The sequence below is a fragment of the Dendrobates tinctorius genome, unplaced genomic scaffold (assembly GCF_039654945.1).
Source record: "Dendrobates tinctorius isolate UK_male_01 unplaced genomic scaffold, ASM3965494v1 ptg000103l, whole genome shotgun sequence".
NCBI classification, from domain to species: domain Eukaryota; kingdom Metazoa; phylum Chordata; class Amphibia; order Anura; family Dendrobatidae; genus Dendrobates; species Dendrobates tinctorius.
Window position 1 is genome coordinate 25,916,451 of NW_027361771.1, and position 16,806 is coordinate 25,933,256.

At 44.0% G+C, this 16,806-nt stretch overlaps 1 long non-coding RNA gene across 1 annotated transcript in view; it reads right to left on the reverse strand.

Annotated features, from left to right (window-relative positions):
• Positions 1-6,142: 6,142 nt before the first annotated feature.
• The window catches only part of LOC141100224 (uncharacterized), a 303,864-nt gene continuing 293,200 nt past the window's right edge, over positions 6,143-16,806 (reverse strand). Inside the window, exon 5 of the long non-coding RNA XR_012234647.1 lies at positions 6,143-6,583. This is a non-coding gene — a long non-coding RNA (uncharacterized lncRNA). The remainder of the gene's footprint in view (positions 6,584-16,806) is intronic.

Sequence of the window (16,806 nt, forward strand, 5' to 3'; positions counted from 1 at the left end):
ACTCACCAATCTGTTCTTCTCTACAGTCATTTGTACAGTTTGAAAGTTGTGACACGGGGGGAAGCATGGGTAATTTGGGTGCCACCTCTGTGGATTGTACTAGGTGTGTTGTTGAGGTGGAGGAAGCGGAGAAGAGGCTACTAGAAACTGCTCTTGCCATCCACTCGAGCACATGCTCTTTCTTGGCCTCATTAACAAGGCATACCACTGTGCATCTGCCAAAGAAAGGTAGTGAAGTAGCCCTTCCAGTAACAGAAGTTGTCAGGTGTTTTTGTATAGGCCACAACGTTGTTGGGTCACTAGTGCTTTCACAAACATTACCACCTACCCCACGTACACCTTGAACACCAAGTCTATTTCAGCTTCCACCACGGCCTTGCTTTTTCCTAGTCATGTTGCTCAGATAGTGTGGTAGGAGCACCATATTAGCAACAAAAAATTAGATTTTAAACTCTGCAAATGCTCTGCTAACAGCTTAACTTCAGTGGCAGTAAATTACAAGGTGAAATTTGGCATGCAGAATTGCGTCACAGAACAAAAAATTGTGGATGAAGCCTGTATGACAAAATATATGCTCCAAACAATATTAAAATTAAATTTCCCCTACTGTATCACATTAGTAACACAAGAAATATTCTTGAGCCTGTGGATGAGGCTTCTATAAGATAGACTACATGCTCCAAACAATTTGAAAGTGAGATATCTCCTACTGTATGACTTTAGTAACTGACCAATTATTTTTTTAGTGTGTGTGTAACCTGTATAACCTAAAAGATATGCTTCAAATAATTTCAAAATTGGATTTAGCCTGCTGTATCACGTTTGTAAAAACAAAAATAATGTTTTTTTAATGTGCAACAGCTCTGCACACAACAGTTCCACCGCCACAAAATTACAATGTGGGATATGGCGGGCTGTATCACGTTTACCAACAGAAAATATATATTTTTTTAAAATAAGCATGAACTATGCAGACTATGGAATTTCACCACCACTAAATAATAAGGTTAGATATGGCATGGTGAATCATGGTAGCAACTGTCCAAAGAACTATTTTTTCAGGCACAACAGCTCAAATCACAGAACAATGTCACCACAACACTAAATGACAAGATGGATATGGCATACTGTTTCACATTTAACTACTGCAAAAATTAAGATTTAGAATGCTATACTCATGCATGAATGTACAATAGAAGCAGTGCACAACACACTTGTAGGACATGTACCCTGCTGCCTTTATCTGTGGACCTCAGTAATGGCCAAAAAAAAAATAAAAAGCTGGAAGGTTGATTTCACAGCCACACAGTACACTACCTAGTTAAACTATTTGACTAAGAAACAACGGCCAGCTAACTACCTAAAATCTAACTGCTAACAGTGATAGCTCCAGGAGCAGCCTCTCTGCGCTGCTACAGTGTCAAAATGGCGCTAACTCAAGATGTCCAATATTTATATGGAGAGGGACATGTGTTTTCAGCAGCCAAGGACACAAGTCATTGTATCAGGACATTGTGAATGTTTCCTGCACCTTGATTGGCTAGTCAAAATGTGCACCCATAGTAAGAAAAAACATTACTGCTTACAAGCACAACACGCCTCTGAGCTCTGTAAACCTCCTACCCTCATCAAGCACATGCCAAACCCTCTTCATTATCGTAGCCAAAGTGCTAAAAATACTTTAGTGACAACGCAAATATTTTCCCGCACTTTTTATCGAATGTCACCGTTTTTTCCCTATTTCATAAAATTTTGCTTGTGTTTTCGATCACAAATCCGAATGTGTCGTATTTGTGCTGAATTTGTGTTTGGTGATCATTTTTTGAACAAATTTGCTCATCACTACTTATATATGACACAGCCCTTGAATCAGTCTCTTAGTGGCTACATTATGATGCTCTCAAAAGCAAAAATTTGTTGACAGATTCCTTATAATTAATTATATGGTATTGCTGGCTTCTTTCTTGCTGTATTTGAGTAATATAATATTAGCAAAATATTGAATTAAGGCTTTTAGCATATTCACTATATGTTGTATGTGATTTTTCACAAAAAAATCTGACTCAGTGTCAGAGGGTGTGCTTGATTGACATAAGTGACTGTACTGAGTTTCTGCATTCTTGGTATTAACATTTTTGTGAAGGGAGGGGAGTATAAGCATCGTGGTGGCTCAGTGATTAGCACTGTTGCTGTGCAGCTCTGGGGTCTTGGACTCAAATCCCATCAAGGACAAAATGTGCAAGTTTTATGTTCTACTTGTGTTTGCGTGTTTCCTTCCACAGTTTAAACAGATACTTCCAATGGGACCTCCAATGGGTACAGTGATGATTGTGTCTGTAAAGCACTGTGAAATATGATGGTGCTATGTAAGAAAGCATAATAAATAAGTAAATAAGTGAAAGCAAAACTCATCATTCTTCGTCTATTTCAGTGAACCCTTCTGCCAAACCTGTCACAAATTGAATCACACTTTGTCCTGTATTACAAATCTGCTGCCTTCAAGAAGTTCTTGACTCTGCCCTGTCCTTCCAGCTACACATCCAAGCTGCCCCAAATGAATAAATAGTTTCACAATGCATCCTTTCCCTAAACCTTAATCTATTAAAATTCTGCGTGACATTATCTCATACCTTGACTACTGCAATATCCTTATCCTTGGTCTCCCTGCTAACACTCTCACATGTCTACAATTTGTCCTTAACTTTGATGACCAGTTAATACATCTCTTCTCTCGCTACTCTTAGATTTCTGCCCTCAGTAAATCCCCATATTGGCTTCTAGTTCCCTAATGAATACAGTTCAATCTACTAACAATTATTTACAAGGCGCTCTATAATCTGTCATCTCCTTCAAATATTTTCCCTAGCATCGCTCATCCTCTGATATTCAGTGACTCAACATGTTCGATTGTCCCCATATATAATAATAATTAGAGTTGAGCAACTTTAGTCGGATCGGGTTTCATGAAACAAAATTCGTTTCAGATGAAACTGGTCCGACTAAGGCAAAAAAAGTCGGAGTTTCGGCCGAAACCCGACCCCAATGCAAGTCAATGGGGAATAAAAGTCGGCATTGAGTGGATGAATGTCATCTGCTCAATGCCGACTTTTATTTCCCATTGACTTGCATTGGGGTCGGGTTTCGGATGAAACTCCGACTTTTTTTGCCCTAGTCGGACAAGTTTCATCTGAAACGAATTTTGTTTCATGAAACACGATCAGACTAAAGTCACTCAACTCTAATGATAATAATAATCTTTTGTTTTTATAGCGCCAACATATCCCTCAGTGCTTCACAGATTGCACACATATGGAACTGTAAGATGCCCAAGCGAGGTAGTCATGGGAGAGCTTCTGTTCCCACTCGCTTTGGCATCCTACAGACAATTGTGGGTCCTGGCAGGGTCTGAGGGCCTTTTGCCCATGCAGGCCGCCAGTAGCATATGGTATTGGCTGTCCAGGTCCACAAGTTCCACAAATTAGCAAAGGAGACTTCTGTTCAAACATGGGTACTTTATTGAACTTGATAAGTCTTATGCAGTTTTCATTCACAAAAAGAATCCTTCTCACTGACATCATCCTTCCACTGTAGTCTGCTCCAGAGCTGGTATAGCACACTGCTTTGCCCTACTCCATTACAGCCTAGCTTGTCACCACAGTACAGTTCATTGAATTACTCTATACGGCTCTGCGTCCTATCTCCATGGACGCCCTGGATCTACAGCTCTGGACCCTCACTAGTCCCACAGTCTCAGTCCTCTTTAGGTCCGTACCTTCTTCGATGTTTATAAAGCTTAGGGTTTCTTGTCACACATCGTCCTATTCAATGACCCTTTTAAGGTAGAAGGCCACACTGCCTCTTCTGTCAGTTCCTACTCACGCTACCTCATCGTTCAGTCATGCTGTAGTTCACCCAAAGGCAGCTCTGCACACTTGTCACTTCAGAATCTAACTTTTCTCTGACTAACTTAAGAAAGCAGGTCACTTGTCACAGCAATTAGCCCTCCCCCTATGTCTCTTGCTGGTGAAACCCCTTACCCTACATTCTATGGAAACACTACCTAATGTCCTAAGTCTTAACCTATGTCTTTCATGCATCACATCATTATGCATTATAATTCCTTACATTAGCACATTACATAGGCAAATATCTTGTACTTCACGTGACATAAGATGGGCACAAGACACAGGATATTACTCAGATTATACATCACATTATATTCAGCAGTGATGTCTTCAAGGGGAGCAGAGCAATATGTTTATCTCCTTACAGAACCTTCAGATGTAACCTAAAAACTCATCTCTTCAAGAAACCCTACAGATAGCATTAATCCCACAATCACCTCACTAACACTGCTGCAACCCTGAATTTATATGCATTATTCAGTGGTGATCAGATTTAAGCCTCTATACCTTTCCTTATGGCCATGTATCTGAGGACTGAATATCTAGTAGTTTTGAGCACTCCAGGGAGGTTTTAGTTCTGGAATATTGCAAATGGGATCTCACAGGAGGATGTCCTGTATTTACTTCACCTCAAACTTTATTACTCCCCTGAAAAAAAGACATCATAAGGGAGCTGGACCTTATGTCACTTACCACAGCATCTGTCACCTTCATTGCCTAATGAAGTCTTGTTATGGGAGAGATGATGCCAAAAAGGAAACAGAAAAGCACATTACTAAGGAGAGTAAAACTAATCCCAGCTGTTTTTCAACTATATCAATAGTAAAAGAATCAAAAGTGTAGGCCCCTTAAAAAATTGGGAGGAATGAATGATTGTAGATGACGAGGAAAAAGCTATTATATTAAACACCTTCTTCTCCACGGTATTCACGGTGGAAAATTAAATGCTAGGTGAAATGCCGAGAGACAAAGAAAACCCTATATTAAGCATCATCAATCTAACCCAAGAAGAGGTGCAAAACCAGCTAAATAAGATTAAAATAGATAAATTTCCTGGTCCAGATGGCACACACCCACGAGTACTAAGAGAACTAAGTAATGTAATAGACAAACCATTATTTCTAATATTTAGGAACTCTATAGTGACGGGGTCTGTTCCACAGGACTGGCTCATAGCAAATGTGATGCCAATATTCAAAAAGGGCTCTAAAAGTGAACCTGGAAATTATAGGCCAGTAAGTCTAACCTCTATTGTTGGTAAAATATTTGAAGGGTTTCTGAAGGATGATATTCTGGATTAGCTCTGTTTAACTCCATATCAGCATGGGTTTATGAGGAATCACTCTTGTCAAACCAATCTAATCAGCTTTTATGAAGTGGTAAGCGATAGACTGGACCAAGGTGAGTCATTGGACATGGTATATCTTGATTTTTCCAAAGCGCTTGATACTGTGCCACACAAAATGTTAGTACACAAAATGAGAATGCTGGGTCTGAGGGAAAATGTGTGTAAATGGGTAAGTAACTGGTTTAGTGATAGAAAGCAGAGGTTGGTTATAAATGGTATATTCTCTGACTGGGTCGCTGTGACCAGTGGGGTACCGCATGGGTCTGTGTTGGGACCTATTCTCTTCAACATATTTATTAACGATCTGGTAGAAGGTTTACAAAGTAAAATATCAATATTTGCAGATGATACAGAACTATGTAAAGCAGTCAATACAAGAGAAGATAGTATTCTGCTACAGATGGATCTGGATCAGTTGGAAACTTGGGTCGAAAGGTGGCAGATGCGGTTTAACATTGATAAATGTAAGAAACCTTCTCAATTAGATATGAATAAACCAAGATAAAGTCCAAATTAATGAAGACTTAAAAAGTTTTTATTTAATTACACAATAAAAGGAAAAGCAAACAATTGGACATAATACAATACCATAAAATGTCATAATATAAGGAGATAGTTATATAGTGAACACATGGGCCTTAAATAAATATAGTGATCATAAAAAATCTATCAGCAATCTAAAGTGCATATAGTAAACAGACACAAGGTCTGAAAACTCAAAGTGCATAGGAAATGTAATAAGATCATAGATACCCGTGATCAGTGGCTCAATGTGTCTCCAGCTCCCTGGAGCCAATGATCACGGGTATCTATGATCTTATTACATTTCCTATGCACTTTATATGAGTTTTCAGACCTTGTGTCTGTTTACTATATGCACTTATGATTACTTAAGAATGAAGGAGAACAGCTTGAGCCTTGTTCATATTTCTGGCATCTTGCTTTTTCCACATAAACAGGTGATGCCCCTTGATTTGCAGATGGTGAGTTATATTTCCAAGTCAATTTGTGCCATGGTGTACATAGCTTATTTTCCTACTGCATAGCCTACACACTCCAATAGATTGATTCTCTGGTAAAATACAAATAATTCACACACCTGATATGCCTGCACATAGGATGCACAATCTCCTTGACCATGACCAGAGTTTTCAGGTGCTGTTGACTCTTCTCCATCAACAGCAGGTGTGGCCTCATCTGCTACTGACTTGACAGCTCAATACGATCTTTTGGCTGGTTGTCGGCTCCACTTTTTATTTCTGATGCCATCACCCTCCTCCATTGATGATGTTGTTCAATCTGAATCCTAGGTTCTGTTCACCACAATTATCTTAAAATCAAGCAGAAAATAGCGGAATTTGATACCAACAAAATTTACCGAGTTTATTCAAACATACGCAAACTGCACCGGGCACACACCACCTTCATTATCATGCCTTAATTGACTGAGAATTATATCTGTATGGAAAATATCCTAAGTTCCTTGCCCCATTCAGGGCGCTACCATGAAGTAAACAAAAAATAGTGATTATTGCACAAAACGAAAATGCGTTCCAGTGGAGGTTCAGAAATGTGTTGTCTTTATACAATAAACAATGGTTTTTTTTCTGTGGTAGTATCGGAAGCCATCTTGGAAGATTTGATGCTAAAAAGTCATATAATTAATACCATAATGAGAGCAAAGCCAAATGACTCACATACCTACCTTTAGACTGATGAGTTACTGTACATTGTGAAATAATTGTCTGCAACACAAGGCAGTGTTTTTACCAAAGGGCTGGAGAACATTACAATAATGAGCATCTGAAGGCAACAGTGAAGCATAGTGCAAGTTTGGGGCTGCATTTCAGCATGTGGGGTTGTGGAACTGGTCAGTATAAGCCCCCTCATGCCACAGCCCATTTTCATTTTAGTATTTGTTTTTTTTGTGCCCCTTCTTCCAAGAGCCATAACTTTTATTTATCCAACAATATGGCCTTGTGAGGGCATATTTTTTGCGGGATGAGTACTACTTTTGAATTACACCATTTCTTTTGCCATGTGGTGTACTGGAAAAATGTGAAAACAAATTCCAAGTGGAATAAAATTGCAATTCCATAATTGTTTTTTTTTTATTTACCAGGTTCACCAAATGCTAAAACTGACCCCCCATTATGATGCATACTCCAGGTCATTACAAATTTGTAGATACCAAACATGTCTAAGGTTTTTTTTTATTTAGTAGTGAAATAAAATTCGAAGTTTGTTAATTTTTTAACAATCATCTTCCTGTAGCGCCTCCATATTTCAGGATCTGGGGCCGAGAGAGGGCTTATTTTTTGCACGCCAAGCTGACATTTTTATTGATACCATCTTGGTGTAGATGTTTTGATCGCCCAATATTGTGGTGACCAAAACCGTAATTTTGACATATTGACTTTTTTCTTGTTATGTCATTTACCAATCACATTAATTATATATATATTGATACATTAGGCAATTCTGAAATTGTTTTATTTTGAATGGGGCAATAGAATATGGGGTGATTTCAACTTTTATATAATTTTTATTTTTTTATATTTTTAAAAACATTTTTTTTACTTGCTTCAATAAACTCCATGGGAGACTAGAAGCTGCTATTTATATGATCACTTGTGCTACACAGAGATAGGCTGCAGCCCTGACCTGTGTAGCAAAAATGCTCATTTGCTATGAGAGACAACTGCTAGTCGGTTCTGATAGTAATCCGGCAATGATAACCACAGGGGTCTGCTGCAGACCCCGGGTTGTCACACCAACCCATCAGTGACCTGCGGTTATTTGACAGGAGCACCAATGGGTACGATTAGTGACAAGCTTCTGGTGCGATCGTGTAAAATGCCACTGTCTGAGATTGACAGTAGCATTTAACATGTAATCAGCCACGAGTGGATTGCGATTCCATGCGCAGCTGTTAGGGGCATATGCTAGCTGTTGAAACCAGCTGACATGTGCCAGAAAAGATGTGGGCTCAGTGCCGGATCCCACATCAAAGTGGGAGACCCGACATGCGCTATATATGTATGGCATATGTCATGAAGGGGTTAATGATGTCCTCAAAGCTGATAAATATAGACACTTATCCTTCATGCAATACTATTAAGAAGGCATCTTATTGTTAGGGTTGCGGATCGCACTAAATATAAAATATGAGAAAGTGTGATCGCAACCCAGGGTCCACCGTGCAGAGATGGTAAACTGCTGCTCGGTAATGGCGGAGTACTAATTAAACACCGGCGGGCTAACCACTGACCCGGTTTGCACAGGAATGAACTCTGTTACTTCACAGAGCCGCTGTAACAGATACCGGAGCCTGTTAACTTCACAGGACCCGGCGGAGCGAGCGCTAGTTTACAGTCTCAGGACCCAGCCCCAAATGTGCGGGGATAGATTCCTTCTAGACCACTAGCGCTCGGCGCCACAACTGCGGTGCCAAGAAGAAACTAAACTGAAGATATAGCGCACCTAGTGCGCACAGCACTCCTCTGGCGGATACCACTAACCACCCAAATTTAGGGCTAATAAAGCGCTTGTATTGCGCAAGGTGCCTCACTGGCGGTTGCTGCTACCTGAAGCAGTACAGTAGTGCCTCATGCTGGATGGCACAGTTAGGCACTAAGTGTGGTGCAGGGGACTGGATGCAACGTGGCACATAGGCAATGCCACTTGTAGGCACTGACTTAACCCAATACCCTATACACATGCACAACCAGAGGATGGGAGTATATAATGAGTCAGTCACCAGAAGACATACATCCATCTTCACACACACAACTACAAAATACTGTCTATACTAACGCTGGCTGAGCAGTCATGCAAACCTTTTATAGCAGCGTCCTTCTGGGACCTTCCTGTTGGTCCAATCAGAACAGGAACGGGACCTGAGCATGTGACCCCCAAACTCCAATGTGAGGTTGAGCCACGGGCATGCTCAGTGGAGCGAAAAAGGGACTTAGCCCCAGTAGCTGCTTGCCGCTGGCTAGTGCAGGCTGCAATAGCTGAACCAGGAATGGCAGCAGCAACCAACCTGACAGCACTAGCTTGAGCAAGGCGTTGAGAACAATGTCTTTGCTGAGCAGGCTTCTCTGCAGTCGGGACTGAATGGTAGACCAAAGAAGGCAAGGCTCGGGATTCCTCCTGTGCAAAATAGTCAATTTTATTAAATACTATTTTCAACGTAAATAAGACCAAGAAGTCCAGGTAGTGATGATGTAACCTCCGCTGAATCCTGATCTCAACATTATCAAGTCTGTCTTGGGATTTCATGAGCAGACAGAAAGATTTGTGAAAGCCTACATCCCCAGAAGATCTGCTGTTAGTTTGCTAAAATGTTTGGAGCCATCTCCCTGCTGAGATCCTTTAAACTTTGTGTAAGTGTGCACAGAAGTATTGATCTTGAGTAGAGATGAGCGACTTTGCCTTTTTTCGGGTCGAGTCGGGTTTCATGAAACCCGACTTTCTCAAAAGTCGGGTCGAACGAAATCGGCCGATTATCGTGAAAAGTCGAAGGCCGACTGAAACACGAAACCCAATGCAAGTCAATGGGGAAGCAAAGTCGGCAGGGAGTGGAGGACATTAAACACACCTACAGTGCCCATTTGAATGGCAAAAACATGAATTTTTATTACTGAAGCTTGTCAACCTTAATTTACTTCATAATAATAGTTACGCACTGACAACTGGGGGTTATTTGGCTAAAGTTGTGGAGGGGTAGGGCTGGCTCCAGGTTTTCATGTGCCCTGGGCCAAAGAGCGCCCCTTTAACACATGCCACAACTCATGATGCTCCAATACGGTAGAGAAATAGCGGTATAGTACAATGAAAAATACTTCACTTTTTACATCTCATGACTGATATCGATTTTAAATTCTCCAATAGCTCCAAAAACGGACAGTATATTACTCCATACAGTATTATGGGCACCGCGTAGTGAGCTATACAGAGCAATGAGGCCCATATATTTCTCCATACAGAATCATCGGTCCCATATAATGTTTGAAACAGTATATGATGAGCTCCACATAATGCTACAGTATATGTTGGTCCCCAAGGATGAAGCTCCACTGTCTTATGGGCCCAAATAATGCTCCATATATAATGGGCCCCATTTCTAATGCTCCAGTGTATAATGGGCCCTGTAAATGCTGCTCCAGTGTCTGATGTCCACCTTTGGAATGCTCCAGTGTATGCTGGGCCCCATAAATCATTCTCCAGAGTATAATGCTCCCCAAAAATTGCTGTCCCAACATTGAAAACAATTAAATAAGTTTCCTCGCTAGGGAATCCCTGTACTAGTCTGGACTCCTCGTCGTCCCCATCTTCCATCTCACTGCACTTGGCTGTTTAGGCAGAGGGCATACAGACGTGATGTCATTGCGCTCTCTGATCAGAATATCACTGTCAGGACATGCGGAAGACGTCATGGCGGTGGAGCAGGGAGACGGAAGTATTTCAACTTTGCAAGTGCTGTGATCCGGAGCAAGCAGGGGGGCCCACTCGTTGGCGACGGCACTGGCACAGGGCCCCTCATAGTATGGCGGTGTGTGGTAGTGTGTCTGATGGTGGGTGGGTGACACGGCGGGGCCCTCCCACCGGCAGAGACACTTGATTGCACTATGAGGGACCCTGTGCCAGTGCCCGTGCCCAAGAGTCGGCCCACCCACCTGTCCAGGGCAAGGGCACTCGAAAGGTTGGGTGCGCTAGGTGGTGACCCCGGCCATGGGGGGGCAGCCCAGTTAGGGAGGTTTACAAAATGGCATATGTTGATGTTGGACATTCAACTGCTGCAAAAGGCGAAATTGGGCAAGTGCGAGGAAGAGGAGGACCAATGCAAGTCATTTTTCTGGCAACCTAGGTGTCATCAGGGGAAGGTGGGACAAAATCCTTGGAAGCCCATGCATGGTTCATTTTAATGAAGGACAGATCACCCACATTTTGGGTCGACAGACAGGTCCTTTTTTCTGTCAGGATTGATCCAGCTGCACTGAAGACTCTTTCTGATAGCACACTTGCAGCTGGGCAAGCGAGCTCCAGTAAGTCATATTGTGCCAATTCAGGTCAGGTGTCCAGTTTAGCGGCCCAATAGTCAAATGGGAATGACCTGTGCGGGAGAACATCGATATGGGATGAGAAGTAGTTTGTAACTATAGTTGATAACTGCTGTCTCCTGTCACTTTCAATCGATGCAGTATTACCAGTCGTGTGAGCGGGACTTGAAAAATCAGTCCACAACATGGTCATGAAACCCCTGTCTCCAATGACACTTCTGATGTGTGCACCACGAACACCTCTTCCAAGCTGCCCCTGGCCCCTACGGCTCGTGGGAGAACCATCACCGCTGCTGTGTGCTGGGAATGCCTCAACCAACCGGTTTACCAATAGTTGCTTGTTTGTTAGCCAATATTAGGTCAAGGTTCTCCTGTGGCATGATGTTTTGTAATTTGCCTTTATAGCGTGGATCCAGGATGCTGGCCAACCAGTAGTCATCATCGTTCATCATTTTGGCAATGCAGGGGTCCCTTTTTAGGATCTGCAAGGCATAATCTGACATGTGGGCCAATGTTCCCGGTGTCAATGATGCACTGCGAGTGCTGGGTGGAGGAGCACTTTCTGGCAAATCCACATCCCTCCAGTCACGCACAAACCCTGTACCAGACCTTGCCACCCCAACATTTTCTCTTGCCCCACGAGAAGCATCCTCCTCCCCTAAATAATCATCCCCATCATCATCCTCCTCTTCCTCTTCTTAGGGATGGGCGAGTCTACACGCTAGGACTCGTTACTCGGCGAATAGTAAGGGACTCGCTGGACTCGTTACTCGGCGAGTCTCCCAGTGATTACTCGCACAGTAACGAGTCCAATGCAAGTCAATGGCAATCCTAGTTTTGTCAGAGTTTTTTTTTCTCACTCGCTAGACTCGCTATATCACATCGCTGTCAACAGCGAGTCTGAGCGAGTCTACGATTCCGAGTCCTGTATACTGGATTCGGGACTCGCTTATACAGAATCTGTTATGTTCCTACAAGTTTCCAAGACAGCCTATGTCAACACACAGCGATTGTGAGCGAGTCTGAGCGAGTCTGCGAATCCCGAGTCCTGTATACTGGATTCGGGACTCGCAAATATAGAATCTGTTATGTTCCTACAAAGCTTCCGAGACAGCCTAGCGTGTTAGGTCAGAAAACTTTTTTAGATGGACAAGCATGTTAGCCAATCATATTCAGTAATGTTGGTTGTGGCAGGACTATGATTGGCTTCTGTCCATCGTGATGCCTATGTCATGTATGAGAGGCGAGGCTGTATATAAGCCTTTTCCACCGCCATTTCCTCTACATTCCTGAGAGATCTGAGATAGAGCAGGGTGAGGTAGATGCTTGAGCAGATCATAGGGATTGTCAGTTAGTCTAGGGAAACTTCAAGATTCCTTATATTAAACCCAAACAGCTCTTCTGAGAGCTACCAGGAGGACAGCGGAGTACTGTGTAGACTGTAGGCAGGCAGGCAGGGAGGATCAAGCCTTACAGTGCAGTGCACAGTGCAGGGACTAGTGTGCAGCTTCACTGCTAGGTGTCAGCACACACACTTACCCCGCCAGCAAGTGACGCCTACAGCACCACCTAACTCCATCTCGGTGACTGTGCATTTGTCAACAATGTCACAAAAACCACAATTTCCCAAAAAAGAGGTTGCAAAGGGACGAGGTCGTGGCCATAGCAGTGCAGGGAACATCACTTGAGCGATCTCCCTCCAGGCTGTAGTCCGCTGGATGTTATGCCCATAGGCAGGGTCAGTGGGGAGCCAAAGCAGGGGCCGAGCCTCCACCAGATCAATCAACTGCAGCGTGTTGACAGTGACACGGGCCATGATTGCTCTGTATTGCTCTGTGTGTGTGTGCGTATGTCAACTCGACTCAGATTATTTCCCTTTTGCTCAAAGCATGGTGTGTGCTAGAGAAAATCGCTTCCCTCGCCTCATCGGCGCTAAATAAGACAAACAAATGCGAGTTTGGACTCGGACACAGCAGCAACAAACTGTTGCGAGTGGGGTTTACAAATCGCCAATGCAAGCGCTTTCCGAGACACATCTGCGATTTGTAAATCGCACATTACTCGCTAAGACTCGCTTCCCCATTCATTAACATTGGACTCGCTAGACTCGCAACGAGTAGCGAGTCCCGGGCTCGGACTCACTAGAGTCAAGCGATTCCGAGTAATTTAGGACTCGCCCATCACTACCTCTTCTTCCTCCACCTAGTCCAGGAAAGGTCCCAGAGCAGACAATGGCTGACTGTCATCAAGGATTCCCTCCTCCTCTTCCTCCTCATCTACCTCGGCTGCAGACGCCTGATCCTTAATGTGTGTCAAAGTTTGCATGAGCAGACGCATAAGTGGGATGCTCATGCTTATGATGGCATCGTCTGCGCTTACTAGCCGTGTGCATCCCTCAAAACACTGAACGACTTTACAGAGGTCTTTCAGCTTCGACCACTGCACACCTGTCAACTCCATGTCTGCCCTCAAAGTGCCTGCCCGTGTATCCTCCCACAAATGCATTACGGCCTGCCTCTGTTCGCACAGCCGCTCAACCATGTGCAGGGTGGAGTTCTACCTTGTTGCAACGTCGATAATTATGCAGTGCTTGTGAAGGTGGAGCAATCGCTGCAGCTTCTGCATACGACTGGAGTGTACCGGCGACCGGCGGATGTGCGAGCACAGTCTTTGAACCTTATAGAGCAGGCCTCTTAACTCCGGATAACTATTGAGGAAGCACTGCACCACCAGGTTCAAGGTGTGAGCCAAGCAAGGTATGTGTCTGAGTTTTGAAAGGGCTATGGCTGCCACAAAATTCCGGCCGCTATCACTAACTACCTTGCCTGCCTCAAGATGTAGTCTGCCCAGCCATGACTCAGTTTGTCGCTGAAAGTAGTCGGCCAGTACCTCCGCAGTGTGTCTGTCGCCCAAACACATAATCTGCAACACAGCCTGCTGACACTTTCCACTAGCTGATCGATAGGGAGACACCTCGTGTGCAACACTGGCAGCTGCGGATGGAGTGCTCGTGCGACTGCGCTCTGTGGATGAGCTTTCGCTTCTGGAGGAAGAGGAGGAGGGTCGAACGCCTACAGCCAACTGTTTCCTATACCATGGGCTAGGTAGCACTGTCCCACCACTGCTGTCCCCTGTGGACCCTGCATCCACCACATTAACCCAGTGCACAGTGATGGACACGTAATGGCCCTGGCCATGCCTACTGGACCATGCATCAGTTGTGAGGTGCACCTTTCCACTCACTGATTGCTTGAGTGCATGGACAATGCGGTCTTTCACATGAAGGTGGAGGGCTGGGATGGCTTTGCGAGAAAAGAAGTGGCGACTGGGTAGGTCATAGCGTGGTACTGCGCAGGCCATGAGTTCGCGGAAGCTGCGCTTTCAACCAACCGGTAGGGCATCATCTCTAACGAGATTAGTTTGGCAATGTGGGCGTTCAAACCCAGTGTATGTGGATGAGAGGATGAGTACTTTCTTGTCCTACTCATAGTCTCTGGTATGGTGAGCTGGACTTGAGAGCTGCATATGGTGGAACTAGCGGTGGACATGGCAGACTGAGAGAGGGTTGATGATGCTGATAGAGTTGGTGTTCTTTCTAATGGCCTAGATTCAGTCTTTTGTTGATATAACATTGTGATTCCCTGACTGCTTTGGCCTTGCGACGACACCTCAACATTTGCTGGTGGTGGTGTGCTAACCGGTGGGCTTACAATAGGGGGAAACAATGTAGCGTTGCTGACTACCGTCTTTGGGAGCAGTTGCACATGTGGTGCGTGAGGTTTGGTAGTCCATCCACGCTTGCAAGTGCATGGTGGCTAAATGTCTAAGCATGCAACTGGTATTCAAATTTCTCAGATTTTTCCCTCGGCTAAAGGTCTTTGCGCACTTCTTACAGATAACCCTTGCCTGATCATTAGGATTTTGTTCAAAAAAGTGCCACACTGCACCCTTCCTACTATGGAAGAAATTTTGAGGCCTTGCACGCTGTGCTATTTTGACTGTCTGGCCAAGCTGTCCTGCAACTCTTTTGCTTTTTGTAACCCGTTTTTGGACTGCTCCGGGCCTGCCAGATAACAGCTGTTGCGATGTCGATGCCTGCTGCGGATGCTCCTCCTCCTCTTCTGAGCTATTGGCAGCGGCACCCTCTTCCCCCAATGAATACCAATGTGGGTCAACAACTGGGTCATCCATCACCTCCTTTTCATTGTCATGTGCACCTTCCTCTCTGTCACCGTGTATAGTGGTATAGTATGCGGGAAGGAGCACCTGAGTTTCATCAGGGTCAGATTCTGGCTCAGTACACTGCGAGGACAATGTAGTGCTCTGAGTAAATGTACCAGCAGATAAATCTAGCAGTGGCTGTGCATTAGTGCACTCCATGTCAAATTCATCTTGGACTGGGGAAGTCACAAATTGACTTGATAACCCAGGCATGGTACGAGAAAAGAGCTCCATGGAGTAATCTGTAGTGTGGCCTGCCACATCCTTCACTTTTGGTAGGGGTGAAGGACACAAGGAAAGGTGTTGTTCCTGACCAGGAGCCTCCACTGACGACGTAGTGCTTTTATTTTTTGAAACTTCAGAAGAGGAGGCGATAGAGCTCGAGGCTGTGTCAGCAATGTAAGCCAAAACTTCTTCCTGAAGCTCCGGCTTTAAAAGCGGTTTACCTACTCCCAGAAAAGGGAGCCTACGAGGCCTTGTGGAGCCAGACAATGATGCCGGCTCACCACCTCTTGCCTTAGGTGCTATTGTGCTTTTGCCACAACCACCAACACCACCATCAGGACAAGCTGGCAACGCCCGCCCACTTCCACGGCCTCTTCCACCATACTTCTTCATTTTTTTGAAAAAGGTACCCAAAATAACAACAGCTATATGGTACTGTAAAACAAGGTAAAGGGTCTATAGAGTATTGGTGAGAATTTGAATCTCAATGTAGATTGGAGGACGCTGAACTATTGTCTCAAGCCCAGTATAGATTACACCGCAATGTGACAGGCAGAAATTGGCTGGTGTATGAGAAGGCAAAAGCTGTATAGAGTATTGGTGAGAATTTGAATCTCAATGTAGATTGGAGGATGCTGAACTATTGTTTCAGGCCCAGTATAGATTACACCGCAAAGTGACAGGCGGAAACTGTATGGTGGATGAGAAGGCAGAAGCTGTATAGAGTATTGGTGAGAATTTGAATCTCAATGTAGACTGGAGGATGCTGAAGTATTGTCTCAGGCCCAGTATAGATTACACCGCAATGTGACAGGCAAAAATTGGCTGGTGTATGAGAAGGCAAAAGCTGTATAGAGTATTGGTGAGAATTTGAATCTCAATGTAGATTGCAGAACGCTGAACTATTGTCTCAGGCCCAGTATAGATTACACCACAATGTGACAGGCAGAAATTGGCTGGTGTATGAGAAGGCAAAAGCTGTATATAGTATTGGTGAGAATTTGAATCTCAATGTAGATTGGAGGACGCTGAACTATTGTCT